Genomic DNA, 14,587 nt, shown 5'->3' with positions numbered 1-14,587 from the left:
TGACAATTTAAACATTAGCGGCCAATACATTTAGGAACAGAGCGTATTTCCTCTGGACCCTCCAGTGATCAACCGACTTGCAATAAAGTATGGTCTACTTAATATCTAGTACTAAGGTTAGTCAAAAATAGGTAGTCAATCGTTTGGAATAATTGTCCTGAGAAAAGAAAATATGGTTGTTTTCTAAAGTCACCACTGATCACAATATGTGTTTCTACTTATTTAGTTTCAGTGATTTGTTAAGTTGGTAATTTTGGAGTTGGCAGTTAATAAACATTATTATACATTGAACTCACTATCTCTTTTCTGAATTGCCGAAAGCGTGTAGTGAATTTTCGAAATCAGCGTCTGTAACGTCATAGCTGCAGATTATACAATAATCATGTCAAGGACACTCAAGGTCACGGGTAATCGTGTCATAAAGGACCGCGGTACATGATTTCTAAGGGTAATCCTGTCAAGTCCGCGCGCTTTGTGTTGCTTGCCGTCAGTGAAGAAGCAAAAACATGACTTTCATTTTTTTCGTTCAATGTGTAATTAAACAATTATTGGATTCGGTTTTCGTGATATCCAGAATAATTAAGGTCTCGGCAAGGGTTATCAGCCTCAGCCTTCGCCTTCGGCTTTCGGCTAATGATATTACTATTACAATACTATTCTTCGCTGGTAGCTGCATGCATGCAGTGTCTCAGGAGTTTTCGGTATTCAAAATTACATTTTTAGGCAACTTACATATTCATAATTTCTATATACAAAAAGACAGCAAAATTTATTAATACCAGCGCCGATCCGGTAGAACGGGCCTGAACTATGGGCGAAATCCTTGAAATTGTGGAAAGAAAAATAAAAGAAAGAGATATTACAGCCCCTGTCCCTGTATTAAGACATAATCAACATATGTAGGCGCAATAACGTGCTGTTGTTGGAAAATAGTCCCAACACCAGGCGCTAATTATCAGCACTTTTTACTGCGTCTGCGCATATCGGCAAAAGCATCAGAAAAATAAATAAAAAGAAAAAAAAAAAGCTTTAGCAGGTGTTTCGGTAAACAAAGCAAGTCGTGATAATAATATATGAAGGAAAGCGAGAGAAAAGCGCTCTGACTACTAAACTGCAAGGTGAGTACATTGAAAGCCATGTAGTAATAGCTCATAGTTTTATTGTTGATAAGATACCCGGTACAGAGCAGATGTATTCCCGGGGTAAATCATGTTTCTTTTCGCCTCTGCGATCATGGATGTTGCCGCATGTTATTTTCCGAAAGGGTCGGGTTAGTGAATCGTATCGCTGAGTTTTTGTTACAATTTGGCGAGCCTGTAAGACGAGTCACACAGTATATATGCACGTATACCCGGGGTAGGGGTAAATCACGTTTGTGTCGCCTCCACAAGTAGAAGACGTTTCTGAACATCAGTCTCCAGAAGGGATAATTTTTTTCCTGTCGAGTCAGTGACTGGTATCGCTGGCAGTTTGGCGAGCCTGCAAGACGAGTCAAACAGTGAAAACAAGAATTAAAAAAGTATTACGATATTGACTGGGGAGGCGCGGCGATGGGCCACTTGGCTCGCATGCAGACTTTTTTTTTTTTAAGGTATTGACTATCCCATGATTTCCAAACTTCTGTCAATGTTTTTCCTAGGTAAACTGGTATTGCGGCGCAGAAATACACTGTGATATTTTTACTCCACCTTTTCTGATGAGTGGTATATGGGTCAAATTTTAATTTTTCGAAAATTAGAGATAAACCGTGTGACTTCCTTGTAATCGTATTAGTGTTCTTTGATAGCCAACTTGAATTAACGAGCCCAATGGGGGTATATACATCTAAGGTAAACATCTTCGGCTAAGGGCAAAAAATCCCTATTTTTTGTTTTTTTTGTTTTTAAATATTCAAGTTAAAGAAAAATGTCTTTGCGTCAGTCATACTGAAAAAAAAAAAGAAGTGGCGATATAGTAATATAATAATGATCATTCCACGCCTTAATAGTCTAAACCTCAAAATATTGCGCATATTTCCTGAAAGATTGCCCGATAAATTGTCATTATGTAATATTAGACTTCCATGAATACAATACAAAAATGGTTTCAATAGTAAAAATACGGCCGTGGGCGATATTTGATGCAATTCATAAAGCTTTTATTTTGAGTTTGCGCCTAGGAATTATTATTGTTCGGAGAAAGTATTAGTAGGCTCTCTGGCATAAGTGGACCACACATGAAATATCACGTACCTGTAGCCCTAAGTCAATATACGTTGATGCATTTATACACCTGCGTGAATACGTCCAAGTTTCATTTTCTTTTTGAAAATAAGATCACGTAAGTGTTTTCGTTTGCTACGTTTTACACTCACGTACCTGACGAAAATGGACTGCGATCTTCCGAAACGAATCTTGCGCTCCCCAAGAGTCGCACAGATTTTACAAAAGTTTTGCATTTACCAGAGCAAAATTTTGGAATGATTTGCCAACCAATTTTTATAACATAGCTTTAGCGTAGCGCGCGTTCTGATTGGCTAATACGCTCGATCCATTTGCCCGTGGGTTGCACGCTCACGTCAGTTTGTTTATTTGTACTTTTTCTCGGCAATTTTTTTCATCGATGTTTTTAAAACATGATTCCTTTTTTTAAACTCCTAAAATATGGAAAGATTTAATCATTCTTCCGGATATGAGAAAGATTATTCCTGTGAGCTACGAAATTTCGAGCTCAAGTTTTTTGACGGGCCTCCACCTAAGAGATTTGCTAATTTAAGCGAGAGGGAGTTGAATCAGCTGGTTGAACAAAGGTACTCGGCACTCGGAGACAGACCAAGAAAAAACAACAAACTGGTCTGTATCAACCTTTCGAGGTTAGTAATGTATAGCGGGAGTTTTAGAGAGAATTTTTCAGCGATTTGGCGACAATAAAATTCAGTACAAGCTTTCATTGTAAAACTGTTCTGTGGTCCAAAGCCATTTAAATGCTTTCGGCGAGCAAAACTTGTACAAGAGAGTCAAATTTCTGTTATAAGTCTTGCTTACGAAATCATTCTGTTTTTCTGAGCTTTAATAAAGGAATTTTTATGAAATATTGGTAGCCTCTGCAGATGAATTATTTCCCTGGTTCCAGTTTTGCTCGATCGCTCGACTCGCTCGATCGTAAATTGAACTCTTGAAATTGAAGAAACAGCCGCTCGAAGGAGCAATTGCATCGTGCATAAATATAAACTTACGTTTTTGACAATTTCCTTTAAGACTCAGTCTTGTATTCATTTAAGCTTATTTTACCAAATAACGAAAGAAAGAAAGCCATTCATGTGTTCAACTTCAGACGTGCAACTCATCAATTTAAAACGAAATGGAAAGGAAAACGAAACCCACAAACCTGCTACTGAATAAGAGCATCTCAAACAGCTCAAAGACAGGGGTGTTTGTTCGCTTTCTTCTCCACGCTTTCTTTTAAGAAATGTCTGGTTCCATATTGTTCTTTTCTTTTGCTGGAGAGGCCATGAAGGACAGAGAGCTCAGCAACCAAAAGGTTCAACCATGCGTAGTTGGTTTTCAATTCTTCGGAAAACTGATCCAGATTTAAGCTTGACTAACGTTTGAGAAACACTTTTACCGAATGTAACTTTCGTTTGTTGTCAGCTTGATATTTAAGTTAACGAGCAGTTTGAAGTTGTTTGTTTTCCCGAGATCGAGAAAAGGCAAACTATAAACTCGCCGCGATCCAAGAAATATTTTGATGTGTCGCTTTGCATTATTTTGGAATGAACATTTTCGCGCGGTTTATCGCATTTTTGACTTCATGTAAGCCGGACGGTATTCAATATATACTCAAAAGTCTCAAAAGTCTCAATTTAATAAAAGAACTGGTAAGCGTGCAGTGTGAAACTATCGAGTTGTGTATGTACTTGGGAGGTTTGCTAAGCACTCAAGAAGCTAGAGTCGCACTCGGCTATCGCCTCGTACGACTCTTACGCTTTTCTCGTGCTTAGCAGGCTCCCACGTGCATATATAACTCGATAGTTGCACGCTGCACGCTTACCATTTCTTAAATATAGACGGAAGCTCACTCAAAAGATTTATGGGTAAGCTAAGCCGGTGTTATCACGCTCTGAACGACACATTACTGGAGTATTGGAAACGCCACCGCAACAGATTGTGCACTCTGACAAAGGTAGCTGAGAGACAAAACTAAAGGATCATTAACACTAACACAAACTGAGAGAAAGAGACAGAGACAGAGACAGAGACAGAGAGAGAGAGAGAGAGAGAGAGAGAGAGAGAGAGAGAGAGAGAGAGAGAGAGAGAGAGAGAGAGAGAGATGGCGACTTTGAACCTTACTGAAGATGGCAACTACACAAGTCTGTGTAGCACAGGCCTCCATGGCACACATCAAAATATTTTGTATTCCACAGTCAACAGCACGCTTGCTATAATTGCAGTTTTGGGAAATGTTCTGATCATTACTGCTCTTTAAAAGGTGTCATCTCTTCACTCGCCATCAAAACTTTTGCTGGGTTTCCTAGCAACCACGGATCTTCTGTGTGGGCCTCATTACGCAGCCTGTAAATACCGCCCTTTGGGCGTCGCCAAAAGACTCCAAAAACTGTTACTATCTTTTCATGCTTTCTAAAATCTTGGCAGTAATTTTTGGGGGAGTATCTCTGTTTACACTGACTGCAATAAGTGTTGACATGCAGACTTCTCGCTCTTCTCTCGGGGTTAAGATACAGACAAGTCGTAACGTTAAGACGCGCGTTGATTTTTGTCGCCGCAGCTTGGCTATTTTCCCTTGGTGTCGCAATGATGTTCTTTTTCAACCGTCGTATTGCCATGTCCATCATCAGTACAATGATGTTATTCTGCATAGTAACGTCGATTGTCTGTTATACGAAAATCTACCTCACGCTACGAAATCGCCAAGCACAGGTACAAGAAAATACCTACCAAGGAGAAACAAACGGAGGAGGAACTTCGCTGAACGTAGAATGATACAAAAAGACAGTGTCTAGTGCACTATGGGTACAGATTGCATTATTAGTTTGTTATCTTCCATATGCTATCGCAGCTACAATATCTAACAGCAAGGAAACGCGCGCACGATTAATTGAACTTTTGTTAGAACCAGCACTATCTCTTGCATTGCTCAACTCATCTCTAAACCTATTTCTGTACTGCTGGAAGATGAAGGAAGTAAGGCAAGCAGTGAAGATCACGATCAGACAGTTGTGGTGTTTCTCAACCTAAATGTACAATGCCTTCGATCTGAATGTGATTTGCATTGTCCTTGGTACCTTTTAGTACTCTATCGGCGTATATTACAGTACTGTATATTGGGGACTTAAGGTGGCTCAAAACTGTTTCCAACGCTTTCCAGTACGTAGATATTGTGTCACTATTGCCACTCTTTACCAGCTGATGCTACAATCATAGTATGCAAAAATTACCTAATCATTGATGAACTTTGTTATCATGTTTGTTACTCAATAGGTAAACAAAGCAATTGTATGACCTGTTATAACTACTCTTAATTTTAGCTTTAATTACCTATATTTTAAAAACGGAGCTAAGACTTTTTTTTTCATATTATCAAATTTGATTAGCAGTATGACACAACTTTTAGCAAAACCTGAAAATTTCTTCACACATTGTCAGAGGCTCCTTAAATTTTCAAATATTTAATGCGTTCACCAATGTTTTTGTTTTTTTTTTTTTTGTTTTTTTTTTTTTTAATACCATGATTGCAAGAGCAATTAATAAAGAGTGGCTACAATTACCCATGGAGTATTGGATACTGTTGAGAACTGTTTTGAGTAACCTTTATGTATTATAGTACTATATTATCCATTGTTTTTTTTTTTTTTTTTAACGACGAGGAATTCCAAGATGGCGGATCCACCAGGTAGTTGTTTGGTATGAATGATGAAATTACCAAGAGATATGGCTTCAATATCTCACGTTGTTTAACTCAAAAACAATGGTTTTAGAATATTGTATTCCCTCTAACGTTCATTGTCATCGTTAGCACTTTCGTGAAATTACTGTGAAGGGGAAGGAGAATTTCCCATCCCTCAACCGTTCGTAGGCAGACAAAAAGAGCTAGATGTTGATAAATCTTACACCAATATCAAAGCCAATTTATAATGGTAACTGAACTGAGTGGAGTGCAATTTGGTCTGAAATCATACGCGTGATTTCAAAATCGAACGAGCGCGTAGCGCGAGTTCGATTTGAAATCACAAGTATGATTTCAGACCAAAATTGCACGACATGAAGTTCAATTGCCACTTTATTAGATCCATTTTGAAATCGCACAATTTTATCGCCTTAATTTTTAGACTTTTGGTGTATTGTTCCAGTAGCCGGTTTGTTACAAAAAAAGCGGAACCGGAAACACCTTTACGTCTCATTTAGTATGCAAAACGATGTCATGTGACGAAAACTCATCCGAGCATGACATAGAAACAAGCGGTTTTGAAGTCAGAACGAAAATAGTCTGCTTCAGGTATAAAAGTTCAATTCTCGTCGCTTGAATCAATGATGGAAGGTCTTTCTTTCTTCTGTGGTTGAGACTGAGACTTTTCATTGTCTTTGGAGAAGGAATTTGAAGGTGCATCCTGCGTAATTCTGCGATGGATTTCTTTTGAGTTGTGAAACTCCCTCGAGTGCACGATGCCCAGTGGATGGTACGTTTTTTTTTTCTTTCATACCGTTTAATGGCATGATTTTAAGGGAGTCCAGCTCGTTATCATCTCCGTTTCTTTTTGTGACCTCGGCGAAGGACTCAATACTCAGGACCTTGTCAAGTTCTTGCGGCGCCATTTGTTTCAAGATATTTCCAAGATGGCGGGACTAACACCAGCTTCGTAAGACGTTCATTCATTCACTGTTTTGTGGAGCGGGGTGTATTTCGACTATGTTTATTCACAGCGACAGAGTTGAGCTCTTTTGTTGCTTCGTTTGAAAATACCAGAAATCTGGAAACATCTACCTTCTTGAGATGGCCCTGAATTTGTTGTTGTGTGGTTTTGTTTTACTGGACTCGGTATCATACGGATTTTGAGCAGATGTTGAAGAAAAATCGCCAAAATATTCATCAAAATGGACACTGAAAGTTGGAAACTTCCATTAAAGTAGGTGTTCAGCCTGAAGGAGCTGATAATCGTCATTTAGAAACTGTAATTAATTACATTCGTCAAGTTTTTTGGAAAAAAAAACCCACAATAACAACAAAGTTTTGGCAATACTAGTTGCTAAATTCTCCACACAACGGCTTTTTGCCTTTCATTTTCCTGAAATTTTATTGTTTACTTTAAACTAATATTGAAATCTGATTTGTTGTTTTGTTTTACTGTCCCATTCTCAATGGCTGAGAAAAAGATGCGATTTAGAGCAAAAAATAGTGCGATTCGTGAATAAATCGCACCATTGAGAGCCAATCAGATTGCAAGGATAGCCAGTGATTTCAAAATGGATTTAATAAAGTAGTGATATAAATTCCAGTTATTGTAAACAACTACGAAGGAGAGGTCAGATAACTTATATGACCAATCTGTTCTTAATATACATTTCTGTCACCCAATTTTCCTGTACAAAAAACACTGTCTCATTGTGTGCAAAGGTCAAATTCACCTTTAGCGCCATTATGGTGTGTTAAGCCTGGGCCAATCAAATTGATGGTTTTTGCGTTAGGTCAGTCAAGGCCATGCGGTCTTATCTTTTCACATATGGTTTACTTCAAGTCCTTTAACCTCTCAGAGTGTTGCGAAAAATTCCCGCCCACCCAACCCTATTTGGCTCTCTTGGAGCACAGTATCACACTTAACTATAGTTTGTATCAAATCTTTTGCCACACATAATCATATTGCTATGTAGTGGTTGTAGTTTATCCAGCTTAGTGCTGTTGGACTTGAGCACCATGCTTGCCCATTGAGAGTTTTATTTATTCCATTCTAAAGTTACAAAGATAAATATAAAGTAGACAAGTAAGAGGAGAAATGGAAAAGGGCAAAAATATAACAAGCTAATTAGATACCCTTGTTTAATTGACAGTAATAATTAGGGTAAAAAAGTTAACTTAACATAGGAGAGGAAGAGGTATGAATTAATTAATACTGAGCAAAATAATACTGGAAGAGTGCTTTTTCAAAACGTTTTCTAGTCGCTAAGTTACGTATAGATAAGGGAAGGTCATTCCAATAGTAACATCCAAGAGTTTGTTCTAATTGTTACTGTTAGTGTCACGCCAGGTGCTGGTTTGGACACATGGGCCACGCTTGCTCATTGAGCTTTGCTTACAAATGTTATAACATTAATTTGTTAGTTTAACAGGCTTAGAACAACACTTCTAATTGATTGATTGATTTCTTAGAATAAATAAACTTTTAGAGGGGATGAAGTGCTCAATATAGGTCGCCCTTTTTCCACATAGACTCAAATGGCCCCCCAGATAGCCATGTTACCAAAGAATCAAACCTATGTTGTTTGCTGTTCTCATTCTTCCGAAGGGAGAGGGGTAGGGGTGAGAATTAGGACCCCAGGGGGAGAATGAGGACCTCTCAATAGCTTGGTGCCTACAGTGACTCCCGGAACGGAGGGAGAGGATTATTTCCTCTTAGGGCCTGGGGATTAGGACCCCGGGGAGATTATGAGGACCTCTCTGCAGCCGGTTGCTGTTTATTAATAATGTACTTATTGCTTAGGTCCTCTCGTTGCTAACCACCTGACCGGTGTCATCCTTTACGATTCCTATTGGCAACTCGAGCACTTTATCTCCTGCCCCTTTTCTCACATCAAAAGCTGTTGTTGTCTTGTTTGATTTCATGGGTTGGGAGCATTAATGGTGTTTATAAGGGGCAGCTGGGTACCTTACCTAAATTACCCATCAAAACTGAGACCCAAGGCCTTAATCTAATTTTGTATTTCTGATTAACACATGGCACAATTTGTGTGTTTTTTTTTTTTTTTGTCTGTTTGTTTGTTTGTTTGTTTTTTCTTTTCTACGAACAACAAGAGCTACAACTCAGAAAGATTTTATTACCACTAGAATTATCAACTTTTATTACCGTTAGAATTATCAACTATAAGAAGTTATTAAAGCATAAAGGAAAAAACAAAAACAGTCCAGTTTTACAACACCAAAGAAGCACGCGATTATCTTTACTGGAGATATAAACTGATGTTTACTTTTGCCAACCATACACTCCAATATTCGAATTTTGTCTCGATGTTAGTTATAATTGATCAAGCTGTGAATAGATGACTTGCCGCACATTTCAAGGATCAATTGTAGCCAGTACAAAATATTGCACGGCAAGAGAGAGGGAAAGAAAAAGAAAAAAAGAACCTTTACCTTTTATTATTTTTACCGCAATGATAAAGTGAATGATGCCGAACAGAACACAAGAGTAATTTACATCAGTTATTGCAATTGAATCATTTCTTCGTGTAATATCCGAAATAATGAAGTATTTCGCAAGTTTTCCAATCTGAAGCGGAGGGCTGATATTAAAGGGGCTAGGTAACGCTGTTTTAGGTAAATTTGTTTGATTTTGTTAATTATGAGCTCTAAATGTCAAATTGGCAGAGCAAAAGTCTTTCATTTGCAAAATCACGGCCACATAACAACTGAGAATGATTTTCCAGCTGTGTGAATGACATTTTGATATAAACTGATATAAATTTGATAAAAAGGTAGGCCGACGTTTTCACATATACCCAAATGCAATCCATTTTATTCCTATCCAGTTTTGTCCATCCATGTCCTTTCTTGGCTTTCCTGTGTTTTGTTTGAGATCTTCATAGTTTTGAGCCGTTTTTGTGATATTTTAGTTAATTCTATGACCATTTGATCGGTGCTGAAATTGCCTAAAATTGCGTGACCTGGCCCCTTTAAAATTACAGTACGTCCCTCGTCATTAATTGTATTACAAAATGTTAATGATGCGTCATTAGAAACGTGATAATTACTTTTACGGTAACAGTTTGGGTGACTCGTTAACATATGCTGAATTACTATGTGGTACATTTTGTTCAGGTTTGACAGAAGAAAAAAAAAGTCCCAATATTTTAATTGAAAACTTGTTTATTTGCTTGATTTATTCCTTAAGTATTTTATACTGGATTAACCTGAAGGAAGCAGAGCATTATCACTTATAAAAATGGCTAACTTAACGGAATATGGAAACCACACGACTCATGGAACTTTCTATTGCTTTGTGGGGATCAGTGGAATGAAACAAACTATATTCCTTTCAGCATTGAATTTTCTTACATTTATCAGTGCACTCCTTGGGAATGCTATGATCATTGTTGCTCTTCAAAAAGTGTCTTCCCTTCATTTGTCGTCAAAACTTTTATTTCGTTGCCTTGCCTGCACCGATCTCTATGTGGGCCTAATTTTACAGCCTCTCTACATTACATATTTACTGCCTTCAGAAGATTCCAAATGTTGTTACTATTTCCAAACCATTACTAATATGGTAGCTGCGGTATCCTATGGGGTGTCGCTATCGTCTTTGACTGCAATAAGCGTGGATAGATTTCTCGCGCTGTTATTGGTGCTAAGATACAGACATGTGGTAACTTTGAGGCGAGTGCAGGTCGTTGTAGTCTTGTTTTGGCTTTGTAACGGTGCCACTGCAATAACATACCTTTACAACGACAATCTTACTATAGCTATCGTCTGCTAGGGGCTGTCACTGTGTTTAGTAACCTCGGCCTTCTGTTACACGAAGATCTTTATTACACTCCGCCAACGCCAAATCATCTTCTACTACCAGAAGAAGATCACCAAGAAGGATCGAACAAAATGGGAACTCATATAAAAATAGCACGATACGAAAAGACAGTATCCAGTCCAATGTGACTACAAATTACATTGGTAGCTTGTTATCTCCCATTTGGTACAGCAATGGTGGTAGTTTATTTAACTGAAACTCCTCCGTCTGTTGCCCTCGTTTGGGAACTCACACTATCTCTTCTTACGTTTAATTCTTCTCTTAACCCGATTCTCTACTGTTGGAAAATCAGAGGAGTAAGAAAAGCAGTAAAGGGAATGATAAGGAAGACATTTTGTCCTGTCAAGTTAGCCGTACCATCGGTCTATAGACTGTAAAGAACATATACTGAGAGCATGTTACTTCCAAAAGAGTTAACGTATACATTATTTCTGAGTAATAGAAAACAAAAACAAACAAAAAAACAAAAACAAAAACAAAACAAAAAACAGGTTGAAGGTGCTTGCATATGAAAGAAGTAAACATTTTATTTTACTAATATAAGTTAAGTCTGATAAGAGTCGACTTTCCCTTCAGAAAATCGAGCAAATTAACCACAATGACAGGTAATAAAGATAGAACAGTTCAGCAGTGGCTGTTCTCTTAATGTACTCTGTAAAAGTTTCCAGCACTATTATAAGAGCAATAAATAACAACAGAAATCACAATTGACTCGGATTCTGAGCGGAGACTAGTATTATTTACATTAATAATAATTATAAGTTGGTGAAAGAAAATAGCATAGAAAGTGAATATCGATTGGAGCCTAGAGGCTAAAGGAACCGCAAAGTTTCGAGGTGGCTTCTAATAACTATTATTATCAATATACGCGGCCAAATTGAAAACAGCCCTCTTGAAAACACGCGCTTTGCGGGCCGCAAATGACTCCTAGCGGGCCGTTAATGTATTAACGGCCCTGCAGCTGATTGGTTCTCGGTTCATCATCCGATGAATATTAACCAATCAGGTTACGTTTATTGACGCGGGAAAACCATTCAGGTGCGAACAGCTTGCGTAGTGAACGTTTGCCGTTTGGAAATTTCATTTTAAAATGGAAGAACTCCCAAATTTTCAGCTTTTTTCTAGTCAAAACTCGGACTTAGACAACGAGCAACTGGATGAGATTGGGCAAAAAGCTCGAGCGAAAAACACCAAGAGAACAACTGAGTGGGGAGTAAAAAAGTTCGAGAAATGGTGTGAGAAAAGAAAAATTACAGTGGATCTCAAAACAGTAAGTGCAACGGACTTGAGTGAAATTCTGCGAAAGTTCTTCGCTGAAGTGAAAACAGAGAAAGGCCAAGCATTAACTCCAAGTGCATTGACTGGAATTAGAGCGGCCATTCATCGCCATCTAACCTGTGCTCCACTCAGCCGAAACATAAACATTTTGCAAGACAGCGAATTTATATCTGCCAACAAAATGTTTGAAGCGAAGGCCAAGCTATTTACGAAAGAAAACAATGCGAAACCAAAACACAAATCATCCATTCAGTCAGGAGACATGCAGAAATTGAATCGATACTTCATGGAAGGGCAGAACACGGACGGCGTTTGGAAAGATGCGGAGAAGTTAGTTGAGTTTATTTGGTTTTCGTTGTGTTTTCATTTTGCTCGCCGCGGCAGAGAGGGATGGCGGGAGCTTACAAGGCAGTCATTTGAAATAAAAACTGATGAGACTGGAGCCCGTTACATCACCGAAAAACTTACTGAACAAACTAAAAATTACCAAGGAGGCGCTAAACAGTCTGAGCAGTCATACTCGGATGTTCGTATGTACGAAACTTCAACTGCACTTGATCCAGTGGCTGCGTTTGAATTTTACCTCGGCAAGACTCATCCCGACTGTAAGGCACTGTTTCAGACTCCAAGCAAAGCTACCACCAAGAATGTAAACTTTGCAAGCACCCGACACTGGTACAGAAATGAGCCTATGGGAAAAAATACTATCAGCAAGATGATGGAAAGGATTTCCATCAAAGCAGAGTTATCGGAGCGGTACACGAATCACTGCATTCGTGCATCGACTGTCACTTCTTTGTTCAAGCGCGGTGTGGACGCAAGGAAAATCTGTGCAATCACAAAGCACAAAGATGAACGGAGCCTTTCCCACTACATCAGCGAGACAACAAGTGCACAAAAAAGAGAGTGTTCAAAGATTTTAAGTGACACATTTCAGCCACAACTCGCTGTTCAGCAAGAAGCTTCAGGAATCACAAAGCAAAATGTCGCGGGCCCGTCAGCCGGTCCTAGCTCAAACTTAAACCCACAGTCTCTTCTCCAAAACCAATTTATTTCCTTGGCACAGCCGTACCAAAATTGCACCCAACATATTCAGATTGGAACAATGAACATTTATCACGGAAAGTATGAAGAACCGTCGCCATCAACCCGCAAACGCCGCCGAATAATCGAGAGCGATGATAGCGACTAAAAGCTGTAACTTATTTGATGAAATTAGCAAAGACAGTCTGAGTCCATTGCCTGTGAACGGGAAGACTATCATTTTTTTAAATGTAAACTGTCTTTTTGCTAATCATTGTTACCAATCTTTTTAAAACTAGATTATATTTGACATTTTATTGTAAACACAAAGGAATTTTATTTGGCTCTTGTTTAGCTGTTCGTATTGTAGCAACAACTTTCCATACCATAGTTTCATGCTACATCTCTGTTAAACATTTTTTTCTTATTAAATGAATTTGTACGATTTGGCCTTGTGTATTGATAATAATGATAATCGCATGACTTTTGTCGGTCATATAATTTATTTGTGTCCCTCGTAGCATCATTTGCGCCCTTGCGCTTCGCGCTCGGGCGCCAATGATGCTACTCGGACCACAAATAAACTATATGCCCTCCAAAAGTCATGTGATTGTCCTATTCTACTTCGCATTTGCATACAATCGGAGGTCACGTGAGATAGCAAGCATGTGATATCCGAGCTCAGTGCAAGTTAGCTGTCCGAGCAAGCAGTCTAAAAGTTATTCTCGCAGTCTTATTTTCGAGTGTTTTAGACCTTTCTACGTCTTGCGGTTAACATGTCTGGAGGAAAAGAATCCGCAGAATCGGCGAACGAAGACCAGTTATTGGCTTATGACCCAGACGAGCACAACAACGCCGGAATATCCGGAGAGAAACATCTCGACACGCCAAGTGTCATAGCGGCCAAGGCCGCTGTGAACGACTCGAACAATTCGATGTCGCTTTTCAAATCCAGCAAGCCCTCGTTAAAGGTATAATCCCAGTCGCTCGTTTGACTGATCTGTCCATGACAGAGAGGAAAGGCCTAGACCAGGAAGGGGTTCAACAGATAAAACAGTTTGGACTCGACGCTGTATCGTTGCTGACGCATGTTAACTATGAACTTAACATGCAGCGAAAGCAACACATGAAACCTGATATTGGCAGAGATTATGTCTCTCTCTGTTCTCCTCATGTGCCGTTCACTGACTTGTTGTTTGGAGATGACCTTCAAAAACAGTTGAAAGACATAGGAGATGTGAATAAAATTGGAGCCAAAGTGCAAGGTCATAGAGGACCCCACAGATCCCAAACGGGCTATGTCAACAACAATAACTCCAACAATAAGGGCCAAACCTACAAACCCTGGCGACACAAGGACTCCCAGAAGTCCAGCACAAACAACAAGAGGTCATCTCAGTAGCCCACGAAGCTAACACGGTAAATGCTGTTTCAAATTTTGTTGCTGGTAATATAGCTAAACACATCTCTATCTGGAGGTCTATTACCACAGACCCAAGTATCCTTGAGATTGTGTCAGGCACACCATGTCAGTCAGCTGTGCCACATATTACTTTTTCT

The 14,587-nt window shown here is 39.0% G+C and overlaps 2 pseudogenes; both read left to right on the top strand.

The window, feature by feature from the left end:
• The first annotated feature begins 3,877 nt into the window (after positions 1 to 3,877).
• Positions 3,878 to 5,396, top strand: LOC149096403 (adenosine receptor A3-like; annotated as a pseudogene).
• Positions 5,397 to 10,119: 4,723 nt separating this feature from the next.
• Positions 10,120 to 11,111, top strand: LOC149096402 (melanocyte-stimulating hormone receptor-like; annotated as a pseudogene).
• The last annotated feature ends 3,476 nt before the right edge of the window (positions 11,112 to 14,587 follow it).

The sequence above is a fragment of the Orbicella faveolata genome, unplaced genomic scaffold (assembly GCF_042242905.1).
Source record: "Orbicella faveolata isolate gen_17 unplaced genomic scaffold, um_ofav_v1 contig_48, whole genome shotgun sequence".
Lineage (NCBI taxonomy): Eukaryota > Metazoa > Cnidaria > Anthozoa > Scleractinia > Merulinidae > Orbicella > Orbicella faveolata.
Note: the sequence above shows the minus strand (reverse complement) of the source record. Positions and strands in the feature narration are given on the sequence as shown.